Genomic DNA, 14,935 nt, shown 5'->3' with positions numbered 1-14,935 from the left:
TCCTGATTTTTTCTCCTGATCTGGAGACTCATCGTCAGGATGTCGTTCGTGTCCTTTCCCGTTTAAGGGAGCACTCATTGTTTGCTAAACTTGAGAAATGTGTATTCGAGCAGTCCTCATTGCCTTTTTTGGGTTACATTATCTCACAAGAGGGTCTGGCTATGGATCCTGCGAAGCTCTCTGCTGTCCTGCAATGGTCCGAACCTCATTCCTTGAAGGCAGTGCAACGCTTCTTAGGATTCATAAATTATTACAGGCAGTTCATACCCCATTTTTCTACTTTGGTGGCCCCTTTGGTGGCCTTGACTAAGAAAGGTGCTAATCCCAAAGCCTGGTCTACTGAGACATCTCAGGCTTTTGAGGCAGTAAAAAGACACTTTTCAACTGCTCCCGTTCTTCAAAGACCCGATGAGAATAAGCCCTTCCTCTTAGAGGTTGATGCCTCTTCAGTGGGTGCTGGTGCGGTCTTGTATCAAAAGAACGGTGCAGGTAGAAAAAGGCCGTGTTTCTTCTTTGCTAAAACCTTTTCACCGGCAGAGAGAAACTATACCATTGGGGATAGGGAACTGCTCGCCTTGAGATTAGCCTTGGAGGAGTGGCGTCACTTGCTGGAAGGAGCGAAACATCCTTTCCAGGTCTATACAGACCATAAGAATCTGACGTACTTACAAACCGCTCAGCGTCTGAATCCTCGCCAAGCCCGCTGGTCCTTGTTTTTCTCCCGCTTTCACTTCTCCATCAACTATCTGTCTGGGAGTAAGAATAACAAGGCAGACGCCCTGTCTCGCTCTATGCTTTCTACCCAGGAAGAGATTGACGAACCTCGTCTTATCCTTCCCTCCAGGGTTTTTCATACGCTCTCCCCTGTGACGTTAGACCAAATCCCACCGGGCAAGACCTTTGTTCCGCCTGATCGACAGAATGATATACTGTCATGGGCCCACACCTCAAAGGTGGGTGGGCATTTTGGTATTAGGCGGACACGAGAGTTACTGGAGAGGTGGTATTGGTGGCCACACTTAGCCAGCCACGTCAAGAGATATGTCGGTTCCTGCTACTCGTGTGCTCGCAACCGTCCATTACGGCAGAGACCGGCTGGGCTCTTGCATCCTTTACCAGTGCCAGATAGACCATGGGAGGTGGTAGGCATGGACTTTGTGGGTGATCTTCCATGTTCACAGGGACATAGATTTGTGTGGGTCATTACGGACCATTTCTCCCGGATGGTTCATCTCGTACCGTTATCGAGAATCCCATCTTCCAGGGTACTAGCCAAACTATTCCTCAAGCATGTCTTTAGGCTTCACGGGATGCCAGATCGTATCATTTGTGATAGAGGCCCGCAATTTACTTCCCGTTTCTGGCGAGATCTTTGTAGCCTTCTGCAAATTGAGTTGAATCTCTCTTCGGCATACCATCCGGAGACTAATGGTTTGGTTGAACGTACCAATCAATCTATGATTATATACCTTCGACACTTTGTTGCTGAGAACCACGATAACTGGTCCTCCCTCCTACCCTGGGCAGAATTTGCCCTTAACAATTCGCTGGCTGAGGCCACTGGGCAGACACCGTTCGTACTCAATAATGGGCAACACCCTAGGGTACCGGTACCGTTTCCCGCTGCTGCACCTCCTCCTCTTGTGACCGACTGGGCAACTAATGCCAGAGAGGTTTGGGATCGGACTCAAGAGTCGATCCAAGCAGCTAAGGACCGTATGAAGACGGTGTCCGATCGGTTTCGACGCCCGGCTCCTGTCTTTTCTCCAGGGGACTTTGTGTGGCTCTCTGCAAAACACGTGAGACTTAGAGTGAGCTCTGTCAAATTTGCTCCTCGCTTCCTGGGTCCTTATGAGGTTCTTCGACAGGTAAATCCTGTAGTCTATCAATTGAAGTTACCTGTCCATCTTAGGATTCATGACAAATTCCATGTCTCACTGCTAAAGCCGGCTATTTTACCTTACACTCGTGAAGTGCACTCTCCTGCCTCTGATTCCTCTCGCTCTAGCTATGAGGTACGAGCCATAGTTGGTTCTAAGATGGTTAGAGGGCGCAGGTTCTTCTTGATAGATTGGGAGGGCTATGGCCCGGAACATCGCTCTTGGGAGCCTGAGGAGGCTGTCCATGCTCCCGACTTAGTTGCCGATTACCTGCGTCGCCGGGAGGGGGGCCCTTGAGGGGGAGGTACTGTTACGGTTGCTGCGAGCACTGGAGACTATGTCCAGATTTCTTGCTACTGCACATGTGCGAGCGCTGGAGACTAAGTCCAGATTTCTTGCTACTGCACATGTGCGAGCGCTGGAGACTAAGTCCAGATTTCTTGCTACTGCACATGTGCGAGCGCCGGAGACTAAGTCCAATCTTGGAGCCATTGCACATGTGCGGGTGACATCATCGCTGACACGAGGTCACATGTCTCTGACACCTTCTATGCCGATTGGTCGCTGGTCATGTGCTTGTGACGTCTTGCTCGGTGATAGGCCAGCATGACATCACTCCTGTCGTTCTGGCAGCGGATTGGCTCTGGTGTCCTCCATCTTGGATGAGGCACAGAGTCTATATAAGACCCTGACACACGCCGCATGGTGCTCAGTCCTCTTGGTTCATGCATATGAGTAGACGCTCTGTGCGCGTTCCTCTAGGCATTCCTCTGTCTATGCTAGGTGAGCGCTACCGGCAGGGTAGCGTTCTTATACCTTACATCTTCGGCTGCTGTCCGTATCCTTACCTCTTAGGGGAGCGGACATAGGCAGGTGCCTGAGGCACATGGTCTGGCTGGGCCTTGTGATTCTACTCGTAGGTGGACGTTGCCGCTAGGGTAACGTTCCTTATACTGCGTCTGGCAGTTGTTCGTATCCTCGCACACTAGGGGAGCGAACAGAGGTAGGAGCTTTGTGCGGCTTACGCTGCTGTTCGTCTCTTTTGCACCACTAGAAGAGCGGACCTAGGCAGGTGCCATATCTAGTGGTTCGTGTCCTCGCACACTAGTGGAGCGAACGCAGGTAGGAGCTTTGTGCGGCTTACGCTGCTGTTCGTCTCTTTTGCACCACTAGAAGAGCGGACCTAGGTAGGTGCCATTTCGCACACATTGCCTTTGTCTCTGTGATTATTAACAGAGATCATTCCACACACCCTCCAAGTAAGGGAGGAATTGCTTTACTTACTTATTATATCCTTCTGTGAGTTAACAGAGGTATTGCACTCTGCCATAGTCTGCAGCAGAGTCTTTGCACGGTGGACCCTGACTGTCTGATACTCCTTTAGGTTTTATTATCAGACAGCCCCCCGTAACAGACGGTTAGCTCTGGAGACCGAGTTTCATCAATGGTTGTCTCCACTCAACCAGCAGCCAGGGAAGGCCGGGTGCGACAATGATGCAAACATGGGTGTGTCCCTTCGCCGTGACAATGTGACACACGTGCCTTGTGTTGCTCACGTGTTGAACCTGGATGACCAGCAATTTTTAAAGCACTATCCTGGCCTACATGGCCTTCTGCAGAGAGCACAGTGTAACGCCACTCACCAAGCAGGACCCCCAGAACCCTGAAACCCTTTAACCCCTATACAGAGATTTGGAATTACACAGGGCCCAAGGTGATCAATAACTGTGGAAGGCTGCAGTTCCAGAGAATAGTAGTCAGGCAGGGTCAAAACATTTATTGAGGAAGAGGAACAGAATGGGACTGCCAGGACTTAATCAGAAAACAAGCAAAGGTGAAATGCGGATCGGCCAACGAGGTACATAAACAGCAAACAGGAAAAGTAGACAGGTAACAAGCGCACAAAATCATAAAACTGAACTGGGGGTAATAGTAACTGGAGGTTCATAGCTAAGTCTGGCAGTGGTCAGCAGACAGGATGGGCCTAAAAAAGGGTGTGGTGTCTTCCCATTGGTTGTAGCTGAATGATGGTACTTCATCTGTGAGACACCCATCACCTACATTCAGCCAGTGGTTCTGCATCTGTCAAGATAACGCAGCCCAGTGGGTGAGCATAACCTGCATCCACCTGCGCCGCTGGCATCGACTCCTCTCCCATCATCAGCACTATGCACGAAAGGAACACGTTTTTACCTGGCGACCGGAGTACAAATTAACGGAACGGACTCCGGTGGTGACTTAACAGCCGTGTGCGGCAATGATGCAAACCTGGCTGCGGGCCTTCGTCAGGGCAATGTGACACACGTGCCAACTTTCATCGCTACAGAAGTCTTTAGGTCTGGCGGTTAAACGCCTGAAATGCGATGTGCCGACACGCAGGAATTTGAATCTGCACATGTTGCAGCGTCTGTTGCAGCACCGCCGAGCCCTGCTGAAATACGTTATGATGTATACCCTGGGCTAACTTGATCCAGAGGGGGTACAGATCACGCTGCTGGAGTGGTGTCAAATCAAGGACCTATGCACCCTTCTACACAGTTTACAAATGTCGACGAAGATGTTTAGCACTGGCGATGCCATTCTCAGCATGACAATTCTGGTCATCTACATGATGGAGCACACTGTAAGCATTATTCGGAGTCAGGTGTTGGGACACGAGGAAGGGGAGGAAGTACAGGAGGAGTCATATGCGGAAGGGATAACAAGATCTACAAGGTCCAGACGGTTAGCGGCACCTAGGCGGCAGTCATGGGACGTTGGGGGAGAGGGATTATCAAGGGCGCATAGTATCAGCAAAACTATTGAGGAAGGTGCAGGAGCCCAGGAAGAAATGGAGAACGAACTGGCGATGGGCATGTTAGACTCAGCAGATGAGTGAGAGCTTGCTCACATTTCGGTTGTGCGAGGTTGGGGGGAGAGGGCAGAGGAAGGAGGCACAATTCTCACCTCTCCGCCACCAACACACCAAGGACTTGGTCCTCCTGGATTCACAAGACACATGAGCGCCTTCTTGCTGCACTACCTACAACATGACCCTCGGATTGTCTGAATTCGAAGTAATGCTGACTACTGGGTTGCCACACTGTTAGATCCCCGGTACAAGACAAAATTTGTCAAAATAATTCCTGCCATAGAAAGAGACGCACGTATACAGGAGTATCAGCAGAAGGTGGTACGCAATCTTAGATCTGCTTTTCCACTAAACACCTGTGCTGCACAGAGTGAATCTCAACGCTTTGACATGGATAGGAGGAAATGGTCTTTTACTTGTCCACATCTGAGGGACCGAGGGCTGGCTGCTGTTCTGAGATGGCGTTGAGTACGGTGTCTCTGCAGAGTTGAACTTTTGGTCATATACAAAATGAGTTGAAAAATGACAGATGCTGGTGGAAAGGGGAACAGGTGTGTTGGAGAGGGGGAAAAAAGTTTGTGTTCGTGGGTTTGGTCGTTAAGCAACAGTAACATTTGCTGAAGAAACAACATCTGTTTTGGTGGGACTGGCAGATTTGGATAAGGTGGTATATACTATGTTACCGCTATATAAAAAATTTAAGAAGAAAAGAAAGAGAACGGTATATATCCCCATCGCCAGTCAGTGTCCTCCGTGCTACCAGATGGAAAAGGAGAGGTTGGCAACTGGAAGGTTAGGTGGAGGATACAGAGCTGGGTGTGTTGTGAATGTTAGTTATGCTTTGGCTGCTGGGAGGCTCCCTCTTGTGGCCAGGAATGGTTTGGACATAGACCAGGTGTGTTGAGCAATGGGCGTTTCCATTGCTAATTCTCTGCTTATTTAAATCCTGGTCTGATAGCAGGCTATGCCAGATGTCAGTTGTTCTTTGTTCACCAGCCTGCTTCATTCTGCTCCACACCACATCTACCCCAGATAAGTGCTTTGCTCTTTATTTGTTGTTTGGTTCTTTTACTCTTATCTGAGTTTGTCATTTGCTGTGGTTGTTTTCAGTTTATTTGCATGCAGGGATCTTCCCTCTCAGTTGCTTAGCTGGGAAACTCCCTGCAGTTATGTTTGGAGTATTGCTCCTATAAGTCCATGTGTTTGTGGCTTTTTGAATTTGTAATGATTCCTGTTTTCTGTTCATTGGTATAGGACAGAGTGCAGATCGTGCGATCTGAGGGCCTTTTTGTACTTATAACCAAATTAATTAAATCAGGAGTATTATGCCAGAAAAAAAACAAAAGAAAAAACAACTCCTAAAATAGATATTTTATTAATATTAGTATTAAAATCATTAAGTATAAAAGCTAGATTGCTTCTAGTATCTAAATATTATAGATCAGTCACATAAGGTGAGTGTAGAAGGTAGAGACGACTGGTGGGGTGAGTGATGGTAGTCTCTTAGCTATAGGTACGCCAACTAAATAGTTGTAGTTTAAAGGTAGTCGTCCTATAAATAGGGAATAGGGGATTATCTCTCCCTCCCTTATTGCCTACCTACCAGCGGAGGTGCACCATACAGTTTTGGGTACCCCCTACTCCTCGTCGTCCCCCCCTATTCTTTCCCTGCAACTTGACAGTTGCCAAGGAGGCACCCACCCCCAAGAAAAGATAATTAGTGCCAGTTGTCACAGGTCAAGTATATTTGTTTTATTTAGATTGCCATAAATATGAAAGCCGAAAAAACTGCACAGGCAAATGAGTCTGCACAGTCATAAACAAATGTTACTAGATATATGTAATCACAAAGTCTAAAGAGAGAAAATAAAGAACCCCAGCAGGGATGACTTATCTGCTGGGACCATCCATTGACATATCCCATCCATTGACATATCCCGACGCGTTTCCCCCCTATTTGGGTTCACTTAGGGGTTCATCAGGGGAATTCAAAGGTTTCATATCCAATCCAAAAGTAATTCCTCTTGGACGTTCTAATAAACTTGTAGCTTTAAAAGCAACAACAGTGGCCTATGATGTAGGGAAAGTCATCTTCCATACGGCTGCAGGCTTGGTAAATCCCGCAGTGCCGTCTATCTGTGAGAGGTACCTTTTTGTACTATCAGGAATTTGGAATTTTCCAGGAGTTTCTGTGCTGACTCTTTTGGAGGTTGTCGAGCTGTCTACTATCCTGAATGATGGTGTAGTTTTCTCGGCCATTTCGCCTGATCTGCGGTTGGCACTGGCGGAATTTCAGGGGGATAAACCTGAGAGATATCCTGCAGGGAAACTGTTTGTCCCGGACCAATGGAGGGACCGAGTTGTCTCTGAGGTTCATTGCTCTGTTTTGGCGGGTCATCCTGGCATTTTTGGTACTCGGGATCTTGTGAGACGCTCTTTTTGGTGGCCTTCCCTGTCCCGGGATGTCCGTCGTTTTGTGCAGTCGTGTGGAGTTTGTTCTAGGTCCAAGCCCTGTTGTTCACGTTCTAGTGGGCTATTATTGCCTTGCCAGTACCTAAGAAACCTTGGATGCACATATCTATGGATTTTATTTCAGAGCTTCCCGTCTCTCAGAAAATGACTGTGATTTGGGTGATCTGTGATAGATTCTCCAAGATGGTCCACTTGGTTCCCCTATCTAAGTTGCCGTCTTCATCAGAGTTGGTGCCTTTGTTTTTCCAACATGCTGTTCGTTTGCATGGTATTCCCGAAAACATTGTTTCTGACAGAGGGGTGCAGTTTGTATCCTGGTTTTGGAGGATTTTTTGCTCCAAATTGGGTGTTCAGCTGTCTTTCTCCTCGGCGTTTTATCCTCAGACCAACGGTCAGACTGAAAGGGCTAACCAGACCCTGGAGACCTATTTACGGTGTTTTGTTTCTGCGGATCAGGATGACTGGGTTTCATTTTTGCCTTTGGCTGAATTTGCCCTTAACAATAGAGCTAGCTCTACCACATTGATGTCCCCCTTTTTCTGTAATTTTGGATACCACCCCAGGTTCCTCTCGGGGCAGCTTGAGACGTCTGACTGTCCAGGGGTGGATTCGGTGGTAAATAGAATGCAGCAGATTTGGGGGCAGGTAGTGGATAAATTGTTTCAGTCCCAAGAAACTGCCCAAAAGTTTGCCAACGGGCGTCGGACTGTTGGTCCCCGGTTTCAAGTGGGGGACATGGTGTGGTTGTCCTTAAAAATATTCCTATGAGAGTTCCATCTCCTAAATTTAAGCCCAGATTTATTGGACCTTATATGATTTCGGAGATTATCAACCCTGTATCTTTCCGTTTGACTCTGCCTGTGTCATTTAAGATTCACAATGTCTTCCATAAGTCCTTGTTGAAGAAACATGTGGAGCCATCAGTTCCTGCAGCAGCGCCTCCTGACCCTGTTTTGGTACAAGGGGATCTGGAGTATGAGGTTGAAAATATTCTGGATTCCCATCACAGTAGGCGTCAGCTTCAGTACCTTGTGAAATGTAAGGGTTATGGGCAGGAGGATAACTCTTGGGTTGTGGCTTCTGACATTCATGCGGACAGGTTGGTTCGCGCCTTCCATCATGCTCATCCTGAGTGACCCGGTGGCATTGGTGAGGGTTCGGTGACCCCTCCTCAAGGGGGGGGTACTCTTGTGAATGTTAGTTATGCTTTGGCTGCTGGGAGGCTCCCTCTTGTGGCCAGGAATGGTTTGGACATAGATCAGGTGTGTTGAGCAATGGGCGTTTCCATTGCTAACTCTCTGCTTATTTAAATCCTGGTCTGATAGCAGGCTATGACGGATGTCAGTTGTTCTTTGTTCACCAGCCTGCTTCATTCTGCTTCACACCACATCTACCCCATATAAGTGCATAGAAAAATAGAAGAAGGGCAGCACTCTTCGGTTGTGTGAGACTATTTATTTTCCGATGCTGACAGGTGCACAGACATGAGGGAATGAAGGGAGGGGAGCACGAGAACGACGACTACTAAATAGGTAAGCAGTGCACATTCTTTCTAAATCATACCCCATATAAGTGCTTTGCTCTTTATTTGTTGTTTGGTTCTTTTACTCTTATCTGAGATTGTCATTTGCTGTGGTTGTTTTCAGTTTATTTGCATGCAGGGATCTTCCCTCTCAGTTGCTTAGCTGGGAAACTGCCTGCAGTTATGTTTGGAGTATTACTCCTATAAGTCCATGTGTTTGTGGCTTTTTGAATTTGTAATGATTCCTGTTTTCTGTTCATTGGTATGACAAGAGTGCCTGGTATAGGACAGAGTGCAGATCGTGCGATCTGAGGGCCTTTTTGTACTATCAGGAATTTGGAATTTTGCAGGGTTTTTCTCTGGCCACCATCAGCCCCTTTCCTGTCCTTTCCTATTTTAGTCAGTGGGGGCCTCACCTTCTGCTAATCCTATCATCTATCTGTGTATTGTGTTTTCCTATATCACCGCAGTCTTTGAATGTGGGGGGCTTGCTATTCTTTATCTATTTTCTGAGGCAGAGAGTTATTCATCTTTCCTTCCTTTAGGATAGCTAGTTCTCCAGCTGGGTTCGCGGTGCACAGGATGTTAGTTCACCCCTCGGCTACTTCTAGTTGTCATGGTTAGTAAGGGGATGGCGGCCAGATTAGTTGCCAATGCGTTTGTCACCTTTTACCAATGATTTATGGTGGTCTTCCATGGTTCTGGATCATAACATGGGTGGCTCTGAAACTAATAGTAGCCTGAACCGAGTTAGACGACACTCAGATCTGGAGACTGGGAGCACTGTTAGCGTCAAAGGGTCCAAACGCCCACCCAGCCCAGGAACTCCCTGTTAACAACACAGGGGCTATTGGGTACGCTGTCCGTGTGCGTAGGGGCCACACCTGTGGACAGCAGGCGCATCAGCAGCAGCAGGCCTGTTAATGCCACGGGGCTGGACTAGCTGGACTGGTAGGAAAGGAGCTGGTCTTAACCGTTCTGCGTTACCAACTGTGATGGCGGCCTGCATTGACACCCTATCCCTGCCTACCTCTGGCCTAAAGCCGCAATGGGTTCAACACATGGAGGTGTGCTCTTTCGGAGCATAATAGAAGACTGCGCACCTTCTTGCTGGCTCCAGCCCCTTTTTATAACCTGGGTCCGCCCCAAACCAGGGTGGACCACAATGCATCTCCTGGAGACAAAAGCAGAGTGACACATCATGAGTGGCATAACTAGCATCCTATTCGGAACCGCCACTTCAATGATGATCTTGTGGCAGCCACGACCCAAACACCTCACCAGTCATCGTCTGACCAACAATAATGAGGTGACAAGTCATAGGGGCGGGCCTATGCAAGCCAGTTGGGAGTTGCCTGGCCACATCGTCAGGACACCTGATGCTCTGTGGTCTATATGTGCCCCCCACATCAGGGTCAGGGCCAAAGAGTTCATTACCGGACCTAGCCTCTGATGCAGTAAGTGCCTGAGCATGCTCAGTAGCATGAAATACAGTATCCTAAAAAAGACTATCAGCTTAAGCATGCTGTCTAGGCACAACACAGGACTTAGACCTGGCCAGAAGTCCAAGTACCTGTGCAAAGAGGCTTTTCGCACAAAGTGTGCGTGTGAAGTCCCACAGGTGTTGTGTCGGTGCATTACCTTCTGGGATTCCACGTGGTGGGACGGTCTGGTCACAGGTAGGGAATCTTCTATTAGGATTGTCGTGACGCCACTCTCGGTATTGCGGTCAGGGGGGATCGCCACTGCAGATTAAGGGGTGCCTGGGGCTGATGGTGGGTGCAGTCAGTTGTAGTGGCCTCCCGAGAGTGAGGCAAGCCCCAGGGCCCTGTGTAAGGGTGTAGAACCACAGGTCGCAGAATGACTCAAACACACAAGCAGAATGTCTTTCTGGGGTTTTACTCACTATAGGTGGCAGAGTGAGCAACCCGGGCGTAGCTGGGATGAACCAGGCTGGAACCAGGTATCCTTCTGGCTGGCTGATGAGGGTGACTACCAACTCGCCTTCCTTAGCCCTTTTGTGTTTGTGGTGACCCCTACTTGAAGTCCCTACGGGGGTCACCCAGGGAAGTTGCTGCTGCCTGTTCTCCCCTCGTTTCGGCCCGTTTGCTTGTAGCCTGGACCAGGTCACTTCTGCTGCTTGCCATCTGTGAACTATGGGCCCTCTCTTTGCTACGTGGCTGCGGACTCTGTGGTGGTATGGTGTGGGCTTTAAGGGCCCCACACCGGCAGGTTTGGCAAAAGAAAGGTGAATCTATCTCTGCACTGGGACCTGTTACCCCTGCGGGCCTGGTACCTCCCTGGCAGTCCCCTTACTCTGACATCCCTTTGCTCTCTCTAGCCTTGGGTGGATTTCGGGTGGCACTACCAGGTGACCGATCTCCCCCGTCGGTAGTCACTGCGCGTACGCTGTCAGCTTGTGACAGACTCCAGGGTCTGCTGCATGCGTCTGCTCTCCCTTAGCTGCACTCACTAACTGGCTCACTACTTCCTCCTCTCCTGTTCTTGCCTACGCAACCTAGCAACCAGGCTCTCTACCACACCCCTTGAGTGGACATGGAGAGCACGCCCCCTCCTGGAATCTCTCAGGAGTCCTCCCAAAGGTAGATGTGTGAGATCTGATTACTATGCGCCTGTGTAGTCACACCTCGGTCAGCCTTCTGGGTTACCTGTATTGTACTGCCCCAGGCATGGGAGCAGTACTCAGTGGTGCCTGACCAGGTCAGGGGCGCCACATTCCCCCTTAGTTATCACCAGCACGTCCTCGGGCTGCAAGACAAAATTTTAAAATGCATAAAACAGGTAAAACATATAAAACATTTTAAAACCACCAGGTACCATACATCACCACCCTCCACCCACAAGTCTGTTAACCCTCTCAGGAGGCAGGTCACCGGTCCTTTTAGCAACCAGATCTGGGCCATCCGCTTCCCCAGACCTTTCCTCCAATCTTCCTCTCCCATTGGCAGCGCCTTCAGCCACTTCTGGCAGGATGCAGAGGCGGCTTTCGTGGTCTGGTGGTTTCATCAATGGGTTCTTTGCTTTTGTCTTCATTTTCTCTATCTTCATATTCTGTTTCTTTTTCTCTGTCTTGTTCTTGTTTTATTATTTCTTTTGGCTTTTTCTCTTGCGCTGTTTCTCTAGATTTTGGGATTGGTATAGAAGCAGCTGCACTGTAGTCAGGTCCTTTAGGACATGGTGTAACGTCGAGCGCATACCATAAACGTTCTCCTTGATGCCTTGTGAATTCTACTACGTCTCCCATGTACAGATTTCTTCCTCGATGTCCTCTGGGTAAATGTGCTCTTACATCCCTTGTGCTCACAAATATGCCTTCTTTCATGCAAGGTGCAACGATAAAGCCATATCCTGATTTTAAGCTGAAGTCTTCTACTACACCCCGGCAAAGGATTCCCCTTTCCTGGTAGCGAATCTTTCTTTGGTGTTGCTTATCTTCAAGGTCTTTAGCTGTTACATCATACCTGTCAGGAGATTGCTGGGTTGCGGCTCGTCTTGCGCGGGCGCGGCGTGGAGCTCTAGTTGTGGGGCTCCTCTTTACCGCAGGCTCCCAGGTTACGTACATACTTGGAGCCAGTACTGTCAGCTCTTCATCAGCAGAGGGTGTTGGGCTCTCTTCATCCCAGCGGGAGTATGGCAGCATCTCTGGCTCTGGGCCTCTCCTCCCCCTCAGTGCTCTTGAGCACTCCTCCCAATGTAGCGCTGGGGATGGGTCCTCATCAGCAGGCCAGGGCGGTGGGCTTTTTAGCGTGGATGTTACTGGAGCCTTCTTGTGGGAATGCGGAGGGAGCAGATACCGGTCCACCATCTCCTTTGGGAAATGAGCCTCCAGATCAGCCTTGAGCCTCAGGTATTCGGGGTCCTCACCCGGTGGGGACGTGAGGTCCAATTCCTTGGGCCGGGGAGCGGCGTCTGCTCTGGCCTTACAGGCCGGGGTAGATGGCCTTGCGGCTTTGTCTTGGCGGGCCGCACCCTGCGTGGCAGCGGCCTGGTCTTGGCGGGCCGAGCCTGGCATGGCTTCGGCCTGGATTGGAGTCACTCCTGCGGTGTGGAAGGGCATCGCCGCTGCGGCGTGGATGTGCGTCGCTGCTGCGGCGGGACCTTGGCGGGCCGGGCCTGGCATGGCGGCGGCCTGGGCTTGGCGGGCCGCACCTGGCGTGGCTGCGGCCTGGTTCAGCGTCGCTCCTGCAGCGTGAATGGGCGTCGCTGCTGCGGCAGGATCTTGGCAGGCTGGGAAGGGCATCACTGCTGCGGCAGGATCTTGGCAGGCTGGGAAGGGCATCGCTGCGGCGGTCTGATCTGTGCGAGCCGAGCCTGGCGGGGCGGCGGCCTGGTTCAGCGCCGCCGCGCCGGGAGTCGCTCTAGGGACCGCGGGCATAGCAGCGGGGATCGGGGCACTCGTGCAGGCAAGGGAATCAGCTGACTCACCCCTCGGCGGCATCTCCAGTGTCCGGGCAGTCGCGGCTCCGCGCGTCGCTTGCCTTGCCGTCCACTTCTCATGGGCCCAGGTGACTCCAGCCATCTCTCTGAGCTCTGCGCGTGCTTCTTGGATCTGCTGCATCACCTTCGCCTCCAGCCTTTTGCACCATTGGTCCAGCTCCCACTCCCACCAGGCAGCGGAGCCCAGCTCTGGATAGCTGCGTGTGAACGCCATTTTCTCTGCGTCGTCGCTGCTCTTCAGATCTTCTCTCAGCAGCAGGCTTGTCACTTTCTGTAGCTCTTCTCCCAGCAGCAGGCTTGTGGCTTCTTTTCCTTCCCGCCATCTCTGCACACCTCCGCTCTCATCATTTGTGAGGTCAGGACTCTGCAGCGGTTCTCTGGGTAGCCACACCTCTTCGTGGGCGGCAACTTCTTCTAGCGCGGGCTACTGCTGTTTTTTCGCGCGCTTTTCATGGTGGCAATATGGCAGCGCTTCAAACTTTTTAAGCGGACCGCCCAGGCACATGGTCCCCTGTCTGAACAGGTCTAGTCCTTATCCTGTTCGTGACGCCAGATGTGAAGCCCCACATGTGTTGTGTTGGTGCATTACCTTCAGGGACTCCACGTGGCGGGACGGTCTGGTCACAGGTAGGGAATCTTCTATTAGGATTGTTGTGACGCCACTCTCGGTATTGCGGTCAGGGGGGACCTCCACTGCAGTTTAAGGGGTGCCTGGGGCTGATGGTGGGTGCAGTCAGTTGCAGTGGCTTCCTGAGAGTGAGGCAAGCCCCAGGGCCCTGTGTAAGGGTGTGGAACCACAGATCGCAGAATGACTCAAACACACAAGCAGAATGTCTTTCTGGGGTTTTACTCAAATTAGGTGGCAGAGTGAGTAACCCGGGCGTAGCTGGGATGAACCAGGCTGGAACCAGGTATCCTGTTGGCTGGCTGATGAGGGTGACTACCAACTCACCTTGCTTAGCCCTTTTGTGTTTGTGGTGACCGTGACTTGAAGTCCCTACGGGAGTCACCCAGGGAAGTTGCTGCTGCCTGTTCTCCCCTCGTTTCGGCCCATTTGCTTGTAGCCTGGACCAGGTCACTCCGGCTACTTGCCTCCTGTGAACTATGAGCCCTCTCTTTGCTACGTGGCTGCGGACTCTGTGGTGGTATGGTGTGGGCTTTAAGGGCCCCACACCGGCAGGTTTGGCAGAAGAAAGGTGAATCTATCTCTGCACTGGGACCTGTTACCCCTGCGGGCCTGGTACCTCCCTGGCAGTCCCCTTACTCTGCCACCCCTTTTCTCTCTCTAGCCTTGGGTGGATTTCGGGTGGCACTACCAGGTGACCGATCTCCCCTGTCGGTAGTCACTGCGCGTACGCTGTCAGCTTGTGACAGACTCCAGGGTCTGCTGCATGTGTCTGCTCTCCCTGAGCTGCACTCACTAACTGGCTCACTACTTCCTCCTCTCCTGTTCTTGCCTACGCAACCTAGCAACCAGGCTCTCTACCACACCGCTTGAGTGGACATGGAGACCACGCCCCCTCCTGGAATCTCTCAGGAGTCCTCCCAAAAGTAGATGTGTGAGATCTGATTACTATGCGCCTTGTAGTCACACCTCGGTCAGCCTTCTGGATTACCTGTATTGTACTGCCCCCAGCATTACTCAGTGGTGCCTGACCAGGTCAGGGGCGCCACATGGGAGCATGCGCTGTAGCCCAAAATGAAGACTTAGCCTCAGGAATGGCACAGTCAGGCTTAGCATACTCACTAGGT

This window comes from Anomaloglossus baeobatrachus, chromosome 7, assembly GCF_048569485.1.
Source record: "Anomaloglossus baeobatrachus isolate aAnoBae1 chromosome 7, aAnoBae1.hap1, whole genome shotgun sequence".
Lineage (NCBI taxonomy): Eukaryota > Metazoa > Chordata > Amphibia > Anura > Aromobatidae > Anomaloglossus > Anomaloglossus baeobatrachus.
Note: the sequence above shows the minus strand (reverse complement) of the source record.